Below are 6,447 nucleotides of genomic sequence, written 5' to 3'. Positions count from 1 at the left end.
TCTACAATCTCTTTTTTAAGAGTACTGTAATTTTCCTTGAAATGATCTTTGACTTCTTTAGTTAGATTAATTCCAAGGTATTTCGTTTTCCTCGGTGCTATTATAAAAGATATTGTTTCTATAATTTCCCTCTCAGTGTGTTTGTTGTCTGTGTAGAGGAATGCTATTGACTTTTGAGTATGGACTTTATATCCTGCTATGCTACTGAATTTCTGTATTAATTCTAGCAGCTTCTTGGTTGAGTTTTTTGGGTCTCACCCACACTGCACCTGGACTGGGATGAGTAGGTCCCACCAGTGCAGGGTAGCCAGAAGCTCTCCCACGCACTCACCAGGCCTGGACTAGCTGGGCCTTGCTCTAGTTTAGTGCCTTTTCTCATGTATTTCTCAGAGTACTGTGTGTATAGTGCCTCACAGGATTACTTCTTGCACATTCTAGTCATTCTACACTGAGCTATGACCCAGATCCTGCAATTGTATTTTTGTCTCATCCTTTGTTTACTGGGTGCTTTCAGGCAAGGAGCCTCAATTCTGTCATTCAATAATGTATCTCAAGAAATTTGTACAGCAGATGATATATAACAGGTGCTCCATACATACTCATTAAATAAGTGACTACATGAGTATGTAGACTAATAAATAGTCCAGCAACTTTTTAGTCCTATCCATGAATCATACATACAGTACACACACACACATACTCACACACACACAAACACAAACACACACAGAAGCACTCAATAGAGTTACTTTTTTTTTTTTTGCACTGCAAGGCGTTGAACACAAGGCCTCAGTTATGCCAAGCATATGTTCTTTGTATGTGCTATACTGAAAGCCTGAGCCTCTGCAGTGCCTGAAATATTCCCCACATCTGGCTTGCATTTGTCATGGAATTGTTGAATATACCATACAATTAGAAACTGATTACATCACACCTGTACTGGACAGCAGAGAGCCTGCACCTGGCCTTATGGTCCAAGAAGAAAGCCAAGGTAATTGCCATAATGAATGCTGTGGAAGAAAACCAGGGGTCTTGGGACTCACAGAAGGTAGAGGAGGCCAGCCCTCCTGCTGTGCAGCAGCCCACTGACCCCACATCCCCCACTATGGCCACTGCTCCTGAGCCTGTGGGGGCTAATGCTGAGGACAAGAATGCCACCAAAGCAGCTGAGGATGAGCCAGAATATGAGCACATCCAGGGCATTGGCACTGGGGAGTTAGTGTAGGGGAAACTTTGGGGATTCCCCTGGTGGCCAGGCTGCATTGTGTCTTGGTGGGTGATGGCTGGAGCTGAACAGCTGAAGGCACCCTCTAGGACATGTGATTTGGAGACAGCAAGTTCTCCATCATATGTGTTGAGAAGCTGATCCCTCTGAGCTCCTTCTGGAGCACATTCCACCAGGCTACCTGCAACAAGCAGCACATATGCTGCAAGGTGATCTACAAAGTGCTGCAGGTGGCCAGCAGCCATGCAGGGAAGTTGTTCCTGGCCTGCCATGAAAATGGCAAGAGTGACACTAAGGCTGTGGAGGTACAGAACAAGCACATGATTGAGTGAACCCTCAGAGTGTTCCAGCCCTCAGACCCCAAGGACCTGGAGCCACCACAAGAGAAGAAGAATCTATAAGGAAGTTTACAAAGACATCTGGGTTAAGCCTGAAGCAGCTGCATATGCACCACCTCCTCCAGCCAAAAAGCCATGGAAGAGCATAACAGAGAAGCCCAAGGTTAAGGAGATTATTGATGAATGCACAAAAGAGTGGCTGGTGTATGAGATGAGGCAGAAGTGCAGGAACATCAAGGACATTTGAATTACATGTGGGAGCCTCAGTGTCACCCTGGAGCACCCACTCTTCGTTGGAGGAATGTGCCAGAACTGCAAGAACTGCTTTCTGGAATGTGTGAATCAGTATGATGATGACGACTACCAGTCCTACTGCACCATCTGCTGTGGGGGACGCAAGCTGTCCATGTGTGGGAACAACTGCTGCAGGTGCTTTTGTGTGGAGTGCATGGATCTCTTGGTGGGGCCAGGGGCTGACCAGGCAGCTATCAAGGAAGACCCCTGGAACTGCTACATATGCAGGCCAAGTGTACGTATGGGCTGCTGTGGTGGTGGGAAGATTAGCCTTCTCACCTCCAGATGTTCTTTGCCAATAACCATGCCAGGAACTTGACCCTCTGAAGGTTTATCCACCTGTCCCAGCTGAAAAATGGAAATCGCTCAGGGTGCTGTCTCTCTTTAATGGACTTGCTACTGGGCTCCTGGTGCTGAAGAACCTGGGCATCCGAGTGGACTGCTACATTGCCTCAGAGGTGTGTGAGGACTCCATTACAGTGCGCATGGTGTGGCACCAGGAGAAGATCATGTACATCAGGGATGTCTGCAATGTCACACAGAAGCATATCCAGGAGTGGGGCCCATTCCATCTGGTGATAGGAGGAAGTCCCTGCAATGACCTCTTCATCATCAACTCTGCCCACAAGGGACACTACAAGGGCACTGGCCAGCTCTTCTTTGAGTTCTACCACCTCCCACATGATGCACAGCCCAAGGAGGGAGATGACCATGCCTTCTTCTGGCTCTTTGAGAATGTGGTGGCCATGGTCATTAGTACAAGAGGGCCATCTCATTATTTCTCTAGTCTAGTCTTGTGATGATTGATGCCAAAGAAGTGCCAACTGCATACAGGGCATGCTACTTCTGGGGTAACCTTCCTGGTATGAACAGGTCATTGGCATCCACTATGACCAATGAGCTGGAGCTGCAAGAGTCTCTGGAACACAGTAGAATAGCCAAGTTCAGCAAAGTGAAGGCCATTTCTACTAGGTCAAATGCCAGAAAGCAAGGCAAAAACCAACATTTCCCTGTCTTCGTGAATGAGAAAGAGGACATCTTATGGTGCAGTGAAATGGAAAGGGTGTTTAGCTTCCCTGTCCACTGTACTGATGTCTCCAACATGAGCCACTTGGCAAGGCAGAGACTGCTGGGCCAGACCTGGAGCATACCAGTCATCCACCACCTCTTCACTCTACTGAAGGAATATTTTGCTTATGTGTAAAGGGTATGGGGGCAAACCGAGGTAGTAACACAAAGTTAAAAAAAAAACACAAAACAATAAAATACCAAGAACATGAGGATGGAGAGAAGTATCAGCACCCAGAAAAGAAAGAGGAATTTAAAACAAAAACCACAGAGGTGGAAGTACAGGAGGGCTTTGTCTTGTGAAAAAGTTTGGACACTATCCCTGATTTTTCAATGTTAATCTTCAGTCCTATTTAAAAAGCAAAACCAAGCCCTCTCCCTTCTCCCCTTTTTGGATCAAATCTTTAGTTTTCTTCTCTTTCAGAGAAGTTTTAAGTTTGTTTGGGTTTTTGTTTCTTGCTGTGACTGAAACAGATGTGTTATTGCAGCCAAAATCAGTAACAAAAAAAAAACAGTATTGATACACAGCAGGGGAAAGGCCAGAGAGATGAGAAAAGGAAATTCTATAAAAATCTATATATTGGATATTTTTCTTTTTACTATATATCTTTTTTATTATTGTCTCTAGCTTGATCAGTTAGAAGCACAAGCAGGGGTAGAAAATTAGACACTCTGGGGTCGAACTTCCTTCCTGCTTCTGAGCTGTCCTCCCAGCACCATTCCTGGTCATGCAAACAGAACCAACTAGCAGCAAAGAAATGAGATCACCACACAAGATACTTTTCTACAGTATTTTAGGTTTCTACTACACAGGATGCCTTGAAGAGGAAACCAATTTCTAGAAGCTACTGATATGGATATATAGATATATAACTATAGATATATATAGATATATATTGCTGTTAACTACTGTACAACCTGACTTCATAATGGTGCTTCATTTTTTTAAGTTGAGAAAGACTTTTTTGGGTTGGGGGCTGGCTCAGACTGTCTTCAGGGCAGGTCTCCTATGGCATGTGGAGCTGAGGATCAAACTGCGGTCCTCTGCACCTGACTGGGTTTGCTCATGCAGACACCTAAATAACTGAGCTAACTGGCAAGCCAACATATAATTGTGCTTTAAAATAGCTAGATGAGTAAAAACATCAGCTTCCATCTGGTCTTATGTGCGAAGGGTTTTAACCAAGGATGGGGAAAGGGACTCAGCTTGAAGAGAGCTTCCTGGCCAGTGGGGTTCCCCCTTGGTTTTTAACAAGCTAAAGGAGGGGAATCAAGTTGCATTCCCTTGTGTCTCCCTGCCAAAAAGGGGCTCAGCCAAAGTGGTCAGAATCTGAGAAGCTGAGCATGGAGTCCATCTAGTTCATACAGTAACATTTGAAATCTTTCAAAAAAGGAGCTCCATTGGCAAGAGGGCAGGGTGAGGAGTCTTTGTGCCTGATTTGTCATGTTAGAGAGAGATCCTTGTAGGATCAGAAAAAATCCAGAGTGTGGGAAAGTGACAGTTACAAACCTCACCTGGAGCAAATAAAAAAAAATACAAAACGAAAAAAAAAAAAAGAAAGTGATTACAAGGATCACTTTTGAAGCTAGAAAGCAAGAGTAGAGCAGGTCCTTTATATAAGAGTGTACTTCAAGGAAACAGGGAGGTTTGAAAATTCTTCTCTTATAAGTTACATTTGCAAGGGAAGTGCTGTTACGGAAAACCATTTTTATAATGATTGGAAACCCAGTTTTTACCATGAGGAAATGGGGTAGAAGGGACCTATAAACATCAAAGGGTGTTACTAGACTTTTTCCATGACTTTTCTACTCCAAGAAGGTGGTCCCCCTTGATTTCATTATTCTGTCACTGGGATCCCATGCAAGATTTTACCTATAAAGTCCCTGATTCCTTCTTCAAGTTTCAGGGAGACTAACCCCTCCCAGTTTGTCCTGGTTGCTGGCAGCTTTGACAAAGCAGGAGAATATCTTCTACATCAAGGCCCTCTGCACGTGACTTCTAATTGGCTTGTACAATGCCAACTCTTGATGGTTCTGTCAAAGAAAAGATTACATATCAAACAGAGAAATTTTAGGCTTGCAGCAGCCACCACAGCAGCAGGAGTAGCCACCGCCAGAGCTGTGCACAGCCATGGCTGAGAACCCTGGCTTGGAGAACCACCACATGATGAGTTTCAAGAACAAGGGCTGAGATGTGGAAACAACAGGAAGACACAGAAATGAAGTGACAATTGAACTATGAAAGAACAAAAGAGACAAACACTTACTGAAAAAGAGAAATGTTCCCCAAGAATAAAGTTTAGAAGATTCTGATGTTGATACTGATTTTAAAGCACAAAATGTAACACTAGAAGTTATATTGCAGAATGCTACAAGTGATAACCCAGTGGCCCAGTTGAGTGCTGTCCAGGCAGCAAGAAAACTGTTATCCAGTTACAGAAACCCACCCACTGATGACTTAATAAAATCTGGAATTTTACCAATTCTAGTCAAATATTTAGAAAAGGATGATAACCCTTCTCTACAGCATCAGGAACTTCTGCACAGACTCAAGCTATTGTACAGTCCCATGCAGTACCACTTTTTCTAAGACTTCTCCATTCACCACATCAGATTGCTTGTGAACAAGCAGTATGGGCTTTGGGAAACATTAGAGGTGATGGTCCTCAATGTAGAGATTATGTCATATCACTGGGAGTTGTCAAACTTCTTCTGTCTTTCATCAATCTCTCCATTCCCATCACCTTCCTTCAGAGTGTCACATGGGTCATTGTAAATCTCTGTAGGAATAAGGACCCCCCACCACTTATGGAGACAGTTCAGGAGATTTTTCCAGCTTTATGTATCTTCATATACCATACAGACATAAATATTCTTGTAGACACTGTTTGGGCTCTGCCATACTTGACAGATAGAGAGAAGGAACAGATACAAATGGTTATTAATTCAGGTGTTGTGCCATTTCTAGTGCCCCTTCGGAACCACCAGGAAGTTAAAGTTCAAACTGCAGCACTCAGGGTGGTTGGCAACAGTTTGGCAGGCACTGATGAGCAGATGCATGTTGTACTCAACTGTGATGCCCTGTCCTACTTCCCCAGTCTTCTATCACACCCAAAGGAGAAGATAAATAAGGAAGCAGTTTGGTTCCTTTCCAACATAGCAGTAGGCAATCAACAACAAGTTCAAGCTGTAATAGATGCTGGATTAATCCCTGTGATGATTCATCAGCTTGCTAAGGGGGATTCAGAACACAAAAATAAGCTGCATGGGCAATTAGAAATTTAACAATAAGTGGCAGAAAGATCAGGTTGAGTACCTTGTCCAACAGAGTGCAATACACCATTTTGTAATTTACTGTCAGTTAAAGATTCCCAAGTATTTCGGGTCATTCTAGAAGGTCTAAAAAACATTGATAATGGTTGGTGATGAAGCAAGCACAGAAGCTGAAATAATAGAAGAACGTGGAGGTTTGAAGAAAATTGAAATTTTGCAGCAACATGAAAATGAAGATATATATATATA

General features: G+C 43.5%; 2 pseudogenes; both read left to right on the top strand.

The window, feature by feature from the left end:
* The first annotated feature begins 979 nt into the window (after nt 1-979).
* LOC101574181 lies at nt 980-3,061 on the top strand (annotated as a pseudogene).
* A 1,995-nt stretch (nt 3,062-5,056) lies between these two features.
* LOC101580804 overlaps nt 5,057-6,447 on the top strand; it is a 12,364-nt pseudogene continuing 10,973 nt past the window's right edge.

The sequence above is a fragment of the Octodon degus genome, unplaced genomic scaffold (genome assembly GCF_000260255.1).
Source record: "Octodon degus isolate 3935 unplaced genomic scaffold, OctDeg1.0 scaffold00011, whole genome shotgun sequence".
Classification (NCBI taxonomy): Eukaryota; Metazoa; Chordata; class Mammalia; order Rodentia; family Octodontidae; genus Octodon; species Octodon degus.
This window is presented reverse-complemented; position numbering and strand designations above follow the sequence as displayed.